Genomic DNA, 17,323 nt, shown 5'->3' on the forward strand with positions numbered 1-17,323 from the left:
GGGGCTTAGCTGTAGTTCCATACTCGCCTAAGTTTGAAAAAATCCCACCGAGTGAAGAGCAACCCTCTCACTCAGGAGCTTAGCTGCAGTTCCATACTTGCCTAAGTTTGAAACACGTTCGGAGTGAAGAACGATCTTCTCACTCGGGGACTTGGCCACACGCTCCATCCTAATCCGCAAGGATGACGAGGTGCAGGTCGACTGTGACCTTCTCTTCAGAGCTGCGCCACAAGTATAACGTGTGCTCCATCCTAATCCGCAAGGATGACAAGGTGCAGGTCGACTGCGACCTTCTCCTCAGAGCTGCGCCACATGTATAACATGCGCTCCATCCTAATCCACAAGGATGATGAGGTGCAGGTCGACTGCGAGCTTCTCCTCAGAGTTGCTCCACAAGTACAATGTGCGCTCCATCCCGATCCGCAAGGATGACGAGGTGCAGGTCATCCGTGACCCTTTCCTAAGAACTGCATCACAAACACAAAAGACTGTTCCGAGTGAAGAAACAAGTTCCACTCGAAGGCAAACACGAGCATATTCAAAGAAAGGCTAAGTTTAGGATAAATCCCACAAGGTTCCGAACCGCAGATTAAAGTACTCGGGCATCAGGCCCGAAGGAGTTTTACTGTTACAAAACAACTTGGCATACCGAGGAAAATTGAAACAGATCATAAAGAGTTTGTTCACTCCGCAGGAGGAGGACTGGCAGGCTCGACGAACTCATCCAGGTCGATTCCATCAGCAATCCGAGTAGCAGCAGCAATGAAAGTCTCCATGAAGGACTGGAAGTCAAGCTTCTTGGTGTTGGCAACCTTGATCGCTGCTAGCTTCTATTCTCTGGCTTCCTGGCAGTGGACACGAACTAGAGGTAGAGCCACGTCAGCACCACACCAGGCAGAAGACTTCTTCCATTCCTGCACTCGACCGGGGATCTCATTGAGTCGAGTCATCAGAGACTCTAGATCATTCTGGAGCGTCGCCCTTGGCCAGAGCGCTGTGTCGATCCGCGACACCACAACCTTCAGTCGAGCGAGGTGGTCGACGACGCTAGCAAGACGAGATTCCAGTCGGAGAACATTCATGGCAGCTTCATCCTTGACAGGGGAGTTGATAGGGTCCAAGGTCGTTTCGATTTGACCAGTATCTGCCTCAAAGTTTTGACATAATTCTACACTCACAGAGAAACAATGAGTCGACGGTTTATGACTAGTCGACGAAAGCAAATCAATCGGACGAAGAAAAGTACCTTCAAGCATGAGGAATAACTTCTTGGCGAATCCTCCCAAATAATTCTCCAGCTCGTCTCTCTTGCAGGAGATGTCTTCCACTTTGTTGGTCAGGGTCCCTTTGTCCTTCTTCAGTCGAGTCACCTCTTTGTTGGCGTCATCATGGGCAGCCTTCAACTTGGTGTTCTCTTCCTCCAGCTTTCCGACTGAGGCCAGTTTCTGGTCGGCGAGTGCCATTTTGTCTTCTGCCTTTTTCTGTGCAGCCGCAAGATCAGAGTCTTTCTTCTCCAAAGACTGTCTCATTGTTTCTACAAAGAATAACATTCGAGTTAGAAAAAGGAAGGAAAAGATGGCAGGAGAATCAGTCGATAAGTTTTCCATACCAGCAGCATCATCCTTAGCCTTGTGCAAATTCGTCTTGGCCAACTGCAGATCAAGATTGAGCTGGATTTGCTTCTGCTCCAAGTCAGCAAACCGAGCTCCAAGTTCACAAGATTTCTGTGGTCAGAGGATAGTGAGTCGATAGACGCAAAGATTGGTTGCTTCCGAGCAATAAAGTAACAAGTTCAAAGAGTTCTAAGACTACTGCCGAATCAAACATTCAACAGTAGTCCCGGGGACTACACCCAGTGGGTGCACTCAGCGTGCCCCCACTGGTTCGACTTTTCAATTGACTTGGTCCGTCCAGTCGAAAAGAAGAGAGAGAAAGATATTACTTGTTCTCAGACCATAGCCGACTGCTCGCAGTCGACTACGGTCTCGGGGACTACACCCAGTGGGTGCACTCACCGTGCCCCCGCTGGTTTAGGTTCCACTCGACGTGATCTGCTCAGACCGAGTGGAAAAGTTCTGATCAAAGACCCCCGCCGAATCAAACATTCGACGGTGATCTCGGGGACTACAGCCAGTGGGTGCACTCAGCGTGCCCCCACTGGTTCAAACATTCAATCGACACAACCTAGTCGACTCAAGAGGAAAAACTATTCGGCAAAAATTGAAACACCCAGTGGGTGTACAGATGCAAAGTGCAGACTGACAAATAGATGCACAGTAAAGGTTTTCAGGTACCATATCCTAACAGAACAAGCGTCAAGCTAGAAGATCAGTCAGAAATAAGCTAACCTAGACGTTGGCCTGGAGTGCTGAGCTGGCGTCATAAGCAGCTTGACTGGCCTCGTGAACCACTTTCATTTGCTCCATCATGATGCCTGCCTAGCGTATAGCTTCCTTGGCAGCACTCACTTGGTCCTCTGGGACATGATGGGCGGTGAAAAGTGAAGACGGTGTATCAGGTGGAGCCTGTGCAGTCGACACTGAAGGCTATGCACTCGACAATGGAATGGCAAAAGTAACAGAAGCCCGGTTGATGTCTCTGGACTGCTGAATCACTGGTTCCGTCGCCGGCGTCGACTGAGGCGTCTTGCTAGTTGATGGTTTCCTGCTCGAAGTCCTGCTCCTTCCCGTGGGCCTCAGTGGCACATCCTCCTTGTCGTCTGGAAGTTCAATAACATTGGGTGGAGCTGCAAAGGAATCAATCACAAGAGTTCAGTCGACGTCAAAATGGCTGATAAAGTAAAGACAGGATGAAAAGAGGTATACCCGCGTCGGAGGTGACTGCGTCTTCCATCTCCTCCTCATCATCATCATCTTTATAAACAGAAGTCCTAGAGGTAGCAGCACTGCAAATTTCAAAATTCACTCGGTCAAAACAGAAAAGTGAGTCGACTAAAGGCCAAGTCGTGCCAAACTAAGAAGTTGAATTCAAAGATTACCCAGGAGCAATGGGGATAGCCACTTTGATTTTGGGCAAGGCCTTCCGAGGTTTTGACGGCGCGACTTTGGGCTGCTTCGGAGCCTTCTTAGTCGGCACAGGAGAAGACGTCCGAGTGCGCTTTGAAGTCTGTACAGTCTGTGCAGTCACTTTGCCACGGATGCTTGCTGGGTCATGGGTATGCTTGGAGCGTCTTTCTGAGCAAGGTGGAGACTCGACTTCCTAGCCATTGCTTGAGCCCTCGCTCTCCTCATCGTCTCCCCCATTAGATTGCCAGTCACTGCTCTCACCTCCGCTCACCTCTCCCTCCTGCTCCTGCTCCTGCACCTGCTCTCCATTGGGCATCGAGTACATCTCAGTGTAAACCTACAAGGCAAGAGATTGAACAGATATCAGTCAGTTTTCAGAAACAATTACATGTCAGATCAAAAAGACACTCAGAAGTAAAGATTCGGACCTTGTCTGGTTCGTAGGTGTTGTCGAGTGGAGGGATCCTCCTAGACCCCCTGGGGTTGTCCTTGTTGCCAGTGATGCCCTGCAGCCACTGCGCCACCGTCTCCTCGTCAACTTCCTCCGGGTGGATCCGAGCGGTGTCGTCAATACCCGAGTACATCCACATCGGGTGATCGCGGGCTTGGAGTAGTTGGATGCATCGACTGAGAAAAACCTCCAGCAAATCCATGCCAGTCATGCCGTCACGGACAAGTTGGACTACTCGCTCAACCAATATTTTAACCTCCACTTTCTCCGCCGGAGTCACTTTCAAGGAAGAAGGCTTCTCGACTCGGTCCATGGAAAAGGAGGGAAGCCCAGTCGACTGACCAGGAGTCGGCTGGTCTTTGCAGTAGAACCAAGTCGACTGCCACCCTCTAACTGAGTCGGGAAGGATCATAGCAGGGAAAGTGCTTTCCCCCCTCATCTGGATCCCTAGACCTCCACACATCTGGATCACGTGTGTCCTCTCATCACTCGGATTAGCCTTTTTTACAAACTGACAACGACAAGTGAAATTGTGTTTGAAGAGGCCCCAGTGTGGTCGACAGCGCAGAAAGTTCTCACACATGCACACGAATGCAGCAAGGTATGTCATGGTGTTGAGAGAAAAGTGATGGAGTTGGGATCCCAAAAATTTCAGAAAACCCCGGAAGAAAGGATGGGGAGGCAAAGAGAAACCGCGGTCGACGTGAGTCGCAAGAAGGACACACTCACCCTCCTGCGACCGCGGCTCAGTCTCGTCCTCCGGAAGCCGCCAAGAACCATGGGGGATCAGTCCCCCTTGACCAGATCCTCCAGGTCCTCCTACTGGATCGTCGACCGAATCCGGTCGCCCTGGATCCAGCCGGGCGGCAGGCCAGATCTCGACGAAGGCCCTCCCCGGCTCGTCTTCTTCCCCTTCGCCTTCGTCATTGCCTTCTTCGCGTGCTCCAGAGCCACCGTCTTCTCCTTCCCCATCGCGGCGAGTTAAGCTCGGGCTGGGCCGCGGCACCGAGGATGGAGGCGGATGCAGTGGAGAAGCAAAGGAGGAAGGAAGAGAATGGGGCGCACTGTGCAAAAAACACCAGCCCAGACGCCTTATATGGTCATATTCCCCGAGTGACTGACTCGTGGGCCCAGGCAATCCTATCAAATCCTGCAACAGTCGCGCGCTCGATACGTGGCGAAAAAGGTGGTGCGAGAATTGAGGCGCTCCTCCCTAATCCGCTTCGTTTACTGCGGCCCTCTCCGTCCCGCGGGCTTCCCCAAATTTCGAATCCCGTGAGATCTGGGAACGGCAGCACTGTCAATCGCGCCGAAGATTTTATGTCGTATCAACATTCGAAGCTTATCAGCAAAGTTCACTCGACAACCTCTGAATGGCTCAGGGCGGCTGAAAATGAGGTCGAAGTTTTTGCATGGTTCACCAATCTAAGTAAAATGCTTCCGAAGCATGAAAATTGAGTCAGAACCATCTTCAACTTCATCTCCACTCGGACCCAGAACCATTCGGGGGCTAATGACGATGACATGTATCTAGGGTAGGGCAACAGACCTGATCTAAGCACCCTTCCCAAGGACACTGCCTTACAGTCAAGGACATTCAAAGGACAACAAATTCTACCGACCGAAATCACCACAGGATGCAATCCACTCGACCATGGGTCCCACTCGGATAACTCAATTCCACTCGACCAAGATATAATCATTCGACCATATCAGAAAACACTCGGAGTACAGAAGATCTAAGGTCACTCTGGATGGCAACGGTCAGGCGTTCACTCCGTAGTCTTGATGATCATTTATGTACATTGAACCCTGTGTAACTGAGGGCCGGAGGGGTCCGGCGAACTCTATATAAGCCACCCTCCTCCTCAGGCACAAGGGTTCGCACCCCATGTAACTTCACGCATAATCCAATCGACCGGCCTCAGGGCACCGAGACGTATGGCTGTTACTTCCTCTGAGAAGGGCCTGAACTCGTAAACCTTGCGTGCACAACTTCACCATAGCTAGGATCTTGCCTCCTCATATCTACCCCCCATTCTAATGTCAGACTTAGAACCACGACAACTGCCATGCCGCTTTACTTTGAAAGGTTCTGGGATTAGAAAGGGTAGGGACACCAGGCGGCCTACAACATCATATCAAGTTGGAGTCAAATAAAAAGGGCTCTTAATGTAGTCAATCTTAAGAACAGCATGTTATGAGCATGAATATTTTTTCAGTAAATGTTGACATTAATATAAGCATGCCATCATGATATCATAGGAAAGTAACATACTGCTATAACAGCCGTTTGTAGCGACGACTGGAGTAGGCCAGCAATACGTCCAGCCATAGAAGGTGTCGATAGCGTAAATGAAGTCCTTGTGTTCAATGGCATTAGAGAACCATGGAGGATGTATGATCCTGCGATGGACGTGCAGATTTATCCACTTACAGCAGTGACCTGTCAGATAGGCGAGATCGCGGTTGAAGAACGCAATTACCCTAAAGTCTTTATAATTCATAGATCTTGTGGGCACTTGGCAGATTACAACCTTGAGCAAATCAAACTTGGTGTCATGTTGGCCATTATAAGATTCCGAGTATTCTGGGCCGCGGTGCCAAAGCAGTGGAGTGTTAATCCAAGGAAGGGGGGTCAATCACCGGGTGTAGACCTCCAGGAGAATCCAGCTGCCGCGACCATCGACGAGCACCATCCAAGACGTGTTCATGCCGACCCAGTACATACCGTTAATGTAGTTGAGCGTGACGGGGATCGGATCGCAGTCAAGGGGGTTGATGCTCGCCACCCTACGATCGTTATGTTGCGTGACACGCTGTTTCTGAAGATCAGGCGGCATTAGCAAGCAAGGAGCTGGCTTAAAAAGCTTCGGTGTGAGGGCTTTGAGTAAACAGTACAGCCCCGACGAGCATGCGGCGCGCGGCATGGTACTGAGATTGTCCACACGCGAAATAATGAGCTTGATTACCTCTGTGGGGAGCGAATTCCAGCCACTCTTTTGGCGGATGCTGCTCGGTTCTGCCATTGTTAGTGCTTGGGTTTCGGATAAGGGGGGAGGCGCCTTAGCAGGGATGGAAGATTGGACGAGATTGTGTGCGGACAAAGATGGAGAAGCGAATATGTGCTGCGGGAAGTGGACATGTGATGATGACTACAACACGCCACTTGACTTAATTACGAGACACATACTAGCAGCGTAGGGTCATATCGATGCCAGACAACTTACTTGAGTGATCATAGTACTGGTACTCCCTACAGTTCCTACTACTATGCCCTAACTTGCTTGAGTAGAGTAGTAGTGGAGTAGGACTGGAGGAGTAGTATATTCTAATCTAAAATAGTTACAAAGTTCAATGCCCGAGCGTGGAACGACTACGAACCGCCATCGGTGCTAACTCCAATCCCCATCAAACATTCGCTAGGAGACATGGCAGTTGCAAACGCCCGCGACGCAGTTACAGTACGTGTGTAAGGGTGGCAGTTTTGTCAAATAGTATGGCTTAAAAACAGGCCACCGTCGGATTTCACGTGGGATTTGCCAGGATTGAGCTCGTGGCGAACAATCGCTAGATATCATTACTAAAAAAAGGTTAAAACACCCGGGGCTATAACTTGCACCGGCTGACCACTAACAATGATACTAACATAGTTGTAAAATGGTCAAAGACCGTGTCTACGTGGTGTTTGGAATTATATGCAGAAAAATTAGCAAGATGCTCGTGCATTGCACGGAACATCAAGATGATTTTTTTACAAAACACCTGTTGTGATTGACCCATGAATGAGTAATCCCATGTGTAAAAACTAATGATATCTTGAGAATTTTATCGAAAAATGGTATGTCGACCATTTCATCAAAAAAATGATATCTCTAGAAAGATGATATGTCGAACATTTGCAAAAGATACTTTTTTATCTATTTTACCCGGATGTTTGTGGACTCTAGATATGAAATAATATCTGAAGAAACCTATCGATACCTGTTACACATGAGATGACCCCCACATCCTTTGTCAAAATAAACAACTCCCCGATCAATGCATTTCACTGTTCCGTGCAACGCACGGGCACCTTACTATAGATTAGTATGACCAAAAATTGAACTAACATTATATATAGTACGATAAATGCTGATGCATTTCACCTAAAATTATATCACTGAAAACTATGTTCAAATACGAATCCAACGATATGGTTTTTGTTGACATGCACTAACATTTTGTCAGTTAAATCTTCAGTCAAATTCAATGGGGGACTAATAAACCGCCACCGATGTAGTACTAGTGTAGAGGGCGGCGCTGCACGCGAGTCTCACCCCGCTCGTGGCGCGGCAGTAAAGCCGTCATATCACAAAACCGAACCACTCCCAGTAATAAGTGGCCTGGTAAAATAAACGGACAAGCAACCATCACATCCCTCCGTCTTTTTTGCATTTCATCTCTCTGCATTTACTTTCTCCGGTTCATCTCGCACACTCGATCCCTGATACGTCCATTTTGCATCATGCTTTTATATCGATATTTATTGCATTATGGGCTGTTATTACACATTATGTCACAATACTTATGGCTAATAAGGAGGGAGAATGCCGGCAGCTGGAATTCTGGGCTTGAAAAGGAGCAAATATTACAGACCTATTCTGCACAACTCCAAAAGTCCTGAAACTCCACGGAAGTTATTTTTGGAAATAATAAAAAATACTGAGCGAAGAAAATACCAGAGGGGAACCACACCCTGGGCACGAGGGTGGGGGCGTGCCCTACCCCCTGGGTGCGCCCCCTGCCTCGTGGGCCCCCTGGGGGCCCTCCGGTGCCCATCTTCTGCTATATGAAGTCTTTCGTCCGAAGAAAAATCATAAGCAAGCTTTCGGGACGAGACTCCGCCGCCACGAGGCAGAACCTTGGCCGAACCAATCTAGGGCTCTGGCGGAGCTGTTTTGCCGGGGACACTTCCCTCCGGGAGGGGGAAATCATCGCCATCGTCATCACCAACGCTCCTCTCATCGGGAGGGGGCCAATATCCATCAACATCTTCACCAGCACCATCTCCTCTCAAACCCTAGTTCATGTCTTGTATCCAATTCTTGTCTCTAAGTCTGAGATTGGTACCTGTAGGTTGCTAGTAGTGTTGATTACTCCTTGTAGTTGATGCTAGTTGGTTTATTTTGTGGAAGATCATATGTTCAGATCCTTTATGAATATTAATACCCCTCTGATTATGAACATGAATATGCTTTGTGAGTAGTTATGTTTCTTCCTGAGGACATGGGAGAAGTCTTGCTATTAGTAGTCATGTGAATTTGGTATTCGTTCGATATTTTGATGAGATGTATGTTGTCTTTCCTCTAGTGGTGTTATGTCAACGTCGCCTACATGACACTTCACCATTATTTGGGCCTAGAGGAAGGCATTGGGAAGTAATAAGTAGATGATGGGTTGCTAGAGTGACAGAAGTTTAAACCCTAGTTTATGCGTTGCTTCGTAAGGGGCTGATTTGGATCCATATGTTTCATGCTATGGTTAGGTTTACCTTAATACTTCTTTTGTAGTTGCGGATGCTTGCAATAGGGGTTAATCATAAGTGGGATTCTTGTCCAAGAAAGGAAAGCACCCAAGCACCGGTCCACCCACATATCAAATTATCAAAGTACCGAACGCGAATCATATGAACGTGATGAAAACTAGCTTGACGATAATTCCCATGTGTCCTCGGGAGCGCTTTTCTCTATATAAGAGTTTGTCCAGGCTTGTCCTTTGCTACAAAAAGGATTGGGCAACCTTGCTGCACTTTATTTACACTTGTTACTTGTTACCCGTTACAAATTACCTTATCACAAAACTATCTGTTACCAATAATTTCAGTGCTTGCATTGAATACCTAACTGAAAACCGCTTGTCATTTCCTTCTGCTCCTCGTTGGGTTCGACACTCTTACTTATTGAAAGGACTACGATAGATCCCTTGTACTTGTGGGTCATCAAGACTATTTTCTGGCGCCCTTGCTGGGGAGTGAAGCGCCTTTGGTAGGTGGAATTTGGTAAGGAAAAATTTATATAGTGTGCTGAAATTTACTGTTACTTGTTACTATGGAAAGTAATCCTCTGAGGGGCTTGTTCGGGGTATCTTCACCCCGACCAGTAGAGCAAAGAGTTGCTCCTCAACCTACTGAACCTACTGAAAATGAAAATGTCTACTTTGAAATTCCTTCAGGTATGATAGAAAAACTGCTAGCTAATCCTTTTGCAGGAGACGGAACATTACATCCTGATGAGCACCTAATCTATGTGGATGAAGTTTGTGGATTATTTAAGCTTGCAGGTATGCCCGATGATGTTATCAAGAAGAAGGTCTTCCCTCTATCTTTGAAGGGAGATGCATTGACATGGTATAGGCTATGTGATGATATGGGATCATGGAACTACAAACGATTGAAATTGGAATTTCATCAGAGGTTTTATCCTATGCATCTTGTTCATCGTGACCGTAATTATATATATAGTTTTTGGCATCGCGAAGGAGAAAGCATTGCTCAAGCTTGGGGGAGGCTTAAGTCGATGTTATATTCATGCCCCAATCATGAGCTCTCAAGAGAAATGATTATTCAAAAAATTTATGCTCGGCTTTCTGACAACAATCGCACCATGCTCGATACTTCTTGTACTGGTTCTTTTATGATGAAGACTATTGAATTCAAATGGAATTTATTGGAAAGAATTAAACGCAACTCTGAAGATTGGGACCGCGACGAAGGTAAGGAGTCAGGTATAACACCTAAGTTTGATTGTGTTAAATCTTTTATGGATACCGATGTTTTCCGTAAGTTTAGCACTAAATATGGACTTGACTCTGAGAAGTGGTTTAAATATCATCCTCCCATAGAAATAAAAGTAGCTGCACCTATTAAAGTTGAAGAAAAGACTATCACTTATAATGATCCTATTGTTCCTACTGCTTATGTTGAGAAACCACCTTTCCCTGTTAGAATAAAGGATCATGTTAAAACTTCAACTGTGGTTCGTAAAAGCAATATTAGAACTTATACACCTCCTGAGCAAGTTAAAGTTGAACCTAATATTGCTATTGTTAAAGATCTCTTGGCTGATAATATTGATGGGCATGTTATTTATTTCTGTGATGAGGCTGCTAGAATTACTAAACCTAGTGCTAAAGATAAACCATAGACCTGTGGTAGGCATGCATGTTATTTCTGTTAAAATAGGAGATCATTGTTATCATGGCTTATGTGACATGGGTGCTAGTGCTAGTGCAATACCTATTGACTTATACAAAGAAATTATGCATGATATTGCACCTACTGAGTTGGAAGAAATTGATGTTACCATTAAGCTTGCCAATAGATATACTATATCACCAATTGGAATAGTTAGAGATGTTGAAGTCTTGTGTGGGAAAACTAAATATCCTGCTGATTTTCTTGTTCTTGGTTCCCCACAAGATAGCTTTTGTCCCATTATATTTAGTAGACCCTTCTTAAACACTGTTAATGCTAAGATAGACTGCGAAAAGGATGTTGTTACCATTGGTCTAGGTGATATGTCTCATGAATTTAACTTTTCTAAATTTCGTAAACACCGTGAAGAGGAATTGCCTAGTAAGGATGAAATTATTGGTCTTGCTTCTATTGCCATACCTCCTAGTGATCCTTTAGAACAATATTTGCTAGACCATGAAAATGATATGTTTATGAATGAAAGAAGGGAAATAGATGAAGTGTTCTTTAAACAGGGTCCTATTCTTAAACACAATTTGCCTGTTGAAATCCTAGGGGATCCTCCTCCACCCAAGGGTGGTCCCATGTTTGAGCTTAAACCATTGCCTGATACCCTTAAATATGATTATCTTGATGAAAAGAAGATATATCCTGTTATTATTAGTGCTAACCTTTCAGAGAAGGAGGAAGAAAAATTATTCAAAACTCTGAAGAAGCACCATGCTGCTATTGGATATACTCTTGATGATCTTAAGGGCATTAGTCCCACTCTATGCCAACACAAAATAAATTTGGAGAAAGATGCCAAACCAGTTATTGATCACCAACGACGGCTGAATCCTAAGATGAAAGAAGTGGTAAGAAAGGAAATACTAGAGCTCCTTGAGGTAGGTATAATCTATCCCGTTGCTGATAGTCAGTGGGTAAGTCCTGTCCATTGTGTCCCTAAGAAGGGAGGTATTACTGTCGTTCCTAATGATAAAGATGAATTGATTCCGCAAAGAATTATTACAGCTTATAGGATGGTAATTGATTTCCGCAAATTAAATAAAGCTACTAAAAATATCATTACCCCTTACCTTTTATTGATCAAATGCTAGAAGGATTATCCAAACATACACATTTTTGCTTTCTAGATGGTTATTCTGGTTTCTCTCAAATACCTGTGTCAGCTGATGATCAAGCTAAGACCACTTTTACTTGCCCTTTCGGTACTTTTGCTTATAGATGTATGCCTTTTGGTTTATGTAATGCACCTGCTACCTTTCAAAGATGCATGATGGCTATATTCTCTGACTTTTGTGAAAAGATTTGTGAGGTTTTCATGGACGATTTCTCCGTTTATGGATCCTCTTTTGATGATTTCTTGAGCAACCTTGATCGAGTTTTGCAGAGATGTGAAGAAACTAATCTTGTCTTGAATTGGGAAAAGTGCCACCTTATGGTTCATGAAGGCATTGTCTTGGGACATAAAATTTCTGAAAGAGGCATTGAAGTTGATAAAGCTAAAGTTGATGCTATTGAAAAGATGCCATGTCCCAAGGACATCAAAGGTATAAGAAGTTTTCTTGGTCGTGCCGGTTTTTTATAGGAGGTTCATTAAGGACTTCTCAAAAATTTCTCGGCCTCTGACTAATCTATTACAAAAGGATATACCATTTGTCTTTGATGATGATTGTGTAGAAGCATTCGAAATACTTAAGAAAGCCTTGATTTCTGCACCTATTGTTCAGCCACCTAATTGGAATTTACCCTTTGAAATTATGTGTGATGCTAGTGATTATGCTGTAGGTGCTGTTCTAGGGCAAATAGTTGATAAGAAATTAAATGTTATTCAATATGCTAGTAAAACTCTAGACAGTGCTCAGAGAAATTTGCTACTACTAAAAAAGAATTCTTAGCAGTTGTATTTGCTTGTGATAAGTTCAGACCTTATATTGTTGATTCTAAAGTAACTATTCACACGGATCATGTTGCTATTAAATATCTTATGGAAAAGAAAGATGCTAAACCTAGACTTATTAGATGGGTTCACTTGTTACAAGAATTTGATTTACATATTATTGATAGAAAGGGAGCCGAGAACCTCGTTGCAGACAACTTGTCTAGGTTAGAAAATGTTCTTGATGACCCACTACCTATTGATGATAGCTTTCCTGATGAACAATTAAATGTCATAAATGCTTCTCGTACTGCTCCATGGTATGCTGATTATGCTAATTACATTGTTGCTAAATTTATACCACCTAGTTTCACATACCAGCAAAAGAAAAAAAAATTCTATGATTTAAGACATTACTTCTGGGATGACCCACATCTTTATAAAGAAGGAGTAGATGGTGTTATCAGACGTTGTGTACCTGAGCATGAACAGGAACAGATCCTACGCAAGTGTCGCTCTGAGGCTTATGGAGGACACCACGGTGGAGATAGAACTGCACATAAGGTATTGCAATCCGGTTTTTATTGGCCTACTCTCTTCAAGGATGCCCGTAAGTTTGTCTTATCTTGTGATGAATGTCAAAGAATTGGTAATATTAGTAGACGTCAAGAAATGCCTATGAATTATTCACTTGTTATTGAACCATTTGATGTTTGGGGCTTTGATTATATGGGACCGTTTCCTGCCTATAATGGGTATACTCATATTTTAGTTGCTGTTGATTACGTTACTAAGTGGGTAGCTATTCCAACTAGTAGTGCTGATCATAACACTTCTATTAAGATGCTTAAAGAAGTTATTTTTCCGAGGTTTGGAGTCCCTAGATATTTAATGACTGATGGTGGTTCACATTTTATTCATGGTGCTTTTCGTAAAATGCTTGCTAAGTATGATGTTAATCATAGAATTGCATCTCCTTATCACCCACAGTCTAGTGGTCAAGTAGAATTGAGTAATGGAGAGCTCAAATTAATTTTGCAAAAGACTGTTAATAGATCTAGAAAGAATTGGTCCAAGAAACTTGATGATGCATTATGGGCCTATAGAACTGCATATAAAAATCCTATGGGTATGTCTCCGTATAAAATGGTTTATGGAAAAGCATGTCACTTACCTCTCGAACTAGAACATAAGGCATATTGGGCTATTAAAGAACTCAATTATGATTTCAAACTTGCCGGTGAGAAGATGTTATTTGACATTAGCTCACTTGATGAATGGAGAACTCAGGCCTATGAGAATGCCAAGTTGTTTAAAGAAAAGTTAAAAGATGGCATGACAAAAGGATACAAAAGCGTGAGTTTAATGTAGGTGATTATGTATTGCTATACAACTCTTGTTTAAGATTTTTTGCAGGAAAACTTCTCTCTAAATGGGAAGGTCCTTACGTTATCGAGGAGGTCTATCGTTCCGGTGCCATAAAAATCAACAACTTCGAAGGCACAAATCCGAAGGTGGTGAATGGTCAAAGAATCAAACATTATATCTCAGGTAATCCTATAAATGTTGAAACTAATGTTATCGAAACCGTAACACCGGAGGAATACATAAGAGACACTTTCCAAAATGTTTCAGACTCCGAAAAGGAATAGGTATGTGGTACATTAAGTAAACCGACTCCAAAACAGTTCCAATGGCAATTTTTCTCCATTTTGGAATATTTAGAAAAATAGAAAAATAAGAAGCAGTACGGGAAGGAACGAGGCCTCCACGAGGGTGGAGGGCACGCCCTACCCCCTGGGCGCGCCCCCTGCCTCGTGGGCACCTCGTGCGCTCTCCGAACTCCGTTTTCTTGCGTGATACATATTTTGGTCGGTAAAAATTCATTATATAATCTCCCGAAGGTTTTGACCACCGTATCACGCAAATATCCTCTGTCTTTGTTTTGTGCTATCTCTACCGCAGATTAGAGCAAGATGGCATCTCTGGATTCCGACAGAGAGAGCTATGTCTCACACCTAATTGCTGACCCAAAGACCTATGGGGATCTATCTCCTTGTGGTCGAACTATGGATGAGGAGGAGGATGCTCATTCGATGAGGATCAACGATTCAAGTTCGGAGGAGGAAGATATCCCTCTACCTCAACTTGGGGATATGCATGTGAGTCTCCCTATGAGAGCTAAACTGTCTAACAACTGATCTATCCCTTCTCGTTTTCAGCAGAAAAGCAAAGTAGATTTATGTGACAAAATTTTGAAGCTGGAATCGGAGATCGATGATTTACAGGAGGAAATTGCTCTTCTCAATTACAATATGAAAAAGTTGAAGGCACAATTATCATCATCACCACCATCTTCCTCACCACCGGCAAAGGAGACATAATTATATGGGTATGGGCACTCCCCTTTGCAACTGCCAAGCTTGGGGGAGGTGCCCCGGTATCGTATCACCATCACACTCCTATCTTTACCATTTTTCTTAGTTCGATCCTTTTAGTAATATCTTCATCTAGTAGAATAAAGTTTTTCGTATGATCTAGTTTTGAGTTTTGCTTTATGAACCCTTTATGTAATCGAGTCTGTGAGCTATATAATAAAGATTAGTCTCGAGTCCGTGAGCTATATAATAAGGATTAGTGTTGAGTCAGGGGCTTGATTATCTTGCTATGATCTTGAGGGAATAAAAGAAAAGAGAAAAGAATAAAAAGAAACGAAGAGATCATATTGATCTTATGGAGAGTAATGACTTCACATAGAAAGAGTATGATGATTAAAAGTTGTTGAGAGTTGACAAACATAGCTTTGGTCATTGTTGCAATTAATAGGAAGTAATAAAGAAAGAGAGGTTTCACATATAAATATACTATCTTGGACATCTTTTATGATTGTGAGCACTCATTAAAATATGACATGCTAAAGAGTTGATGTTGGACAAGGAAGACAACGTAATGGGTTATGTTTTCTTATATCTGAGATAAAGTATATTGTCATGGATCATCCAACATGTTGAGCTTTCCTCTCTCCCTCATGCTAGCCAAATTCTTTGCACCAGGTAGAGATACTACTTGTGCTTCCAAATACCCTTAAACCAGTTTTGCCATGAGAGTCCACCATATCTACCTATGGATTGAGTAAGATCCTTCAAGTAAGTTGTCATCGGTGCAAGCAATAAAAAAATTGCTCTCAAAATATGTATGACTTATTAGTGTGGGAGAAAATAAGCTTTATACGATCTTGTGATGTGGAAGAAATAAAAGCGACGGACTGCATAATAAAGGTCCATATCACAATTGGCAATATAAAGTGACGTTCTTTTGCATTAAGATTTCGTGCATCCAACCATGAAAGCGCATGAAAACCTTTGCTTCCCTCTGCGAAGGGCCTATCTTTTACTTTTATCTTCTACCTTATGCAAGAGTCATGGTGATTTTCACCTTTCCTTTTTACATTTTATCCTTTGGCAAGCACAGTGTGTTGGAAAGATCCTGATATATATATATATATATATATATATATATATATATATATATATATATATATATATAATTGGATGTAAGTTAGCATGAACTATTATTGTTGACATTACCCTTGAGGTAAAAGGTTGGGAGGCGAAACTATAAGCCCCTATCTTTCTCTGTGTCCGATTAAAACTCCGTAACCACAAGTATTGCGTGAGTGTTAGCAATTGTGAAAGACTAAATGATAGTTGAGTATGTGGACTTGCTGAAAAGCTCTGACATAGACTCTTTTCGATGTTATGATAAATTGCAATTGCTTCAATGACTGAGATTATAGTTTGCTAGTTCTCAATAAAGTTTCTGATTCATATTTGACATTGTGAATAGATTATTACTTGAGCATAAGAAATCATATGACAATATCCATATATGTTGCTGTTATAAGAATGATCATGATGCCCTCATGTCCGTATTTTATTTTATCGACACCTCTACCTCTAAAAATGTGGACATATTTATTGTTATCGGCTTCCGCTTGAGGACAAGCAAGGTCTAAGCTTGGGGGAGTTGATACGTCCATTTTGCATCATGCTTTTATATCGATATTTATTGCATTATGGGCTATTATTACACATTATGTCACAATACTTATGCCTATTATCTCTTATTTTACAAGGTTTACATAAGGAGGGAGAATGCCGACAGCTGGAATTCTGGGCTGGAAAAGGAGCAAATATTAGAGACCTATTCTGCACAACTCCAAAAGTCCTGAAAATCCACGGAGGTTATTTTTGGAAAAAATAAAAAATACTGAGCGAAGAAAATACCAGAGGGGACCCACACCCTGGGCACAAGGGTGGGGGGCACCCCCTACCCCCCTGGGTGCGCCCCTGCCTCATGGGCCCCCTGGTGGCCCTCCGGTGCCCATCTTCTGCTATATGAAGTCTTTCGTCCGAAGAAAAATCATAAGCAAGCTTTTGGGGATGAGACTCCGCCGCCACGAGGCGGAACCTTGGCGGAACCAATCTAGGGCTCTGGCGGAGCTGTTTTGCCGGGGACACTTCCCTCTGGGAGGGGAAAATCATCACCATCGTCATCACCAACGCTCCTCTCATCGGGAGGGGGCCAATCTCCATCAACATGTTCACCAGCACCATCTCCTCTAAAACCCTAGTTCATCTCTTGTATCCAATTCTTGTCTCTAAGTCTGAGATTGGTACCTGTAGGTTGCTAGTAGTGTTGATTACTCCTTGTAGTTGATGCTAGTTGGT

This window comes from Aegilops tauschii, chromosome 2 (assembly GCF_002575655.3).
Source record: "Aegilops tauschii subsp. strangulata cultivar AL8/78 chromosome 2, Aet v6.0, whole genome shotgun sequence".
Classification (NCBI taxonomy): domain Eukaryota; kingdom Viridiplantae; phylum Streptophyta; class Magnoliopsida; order Poales; family Poaceae; genus Aegilops; species Aegilops tauschii.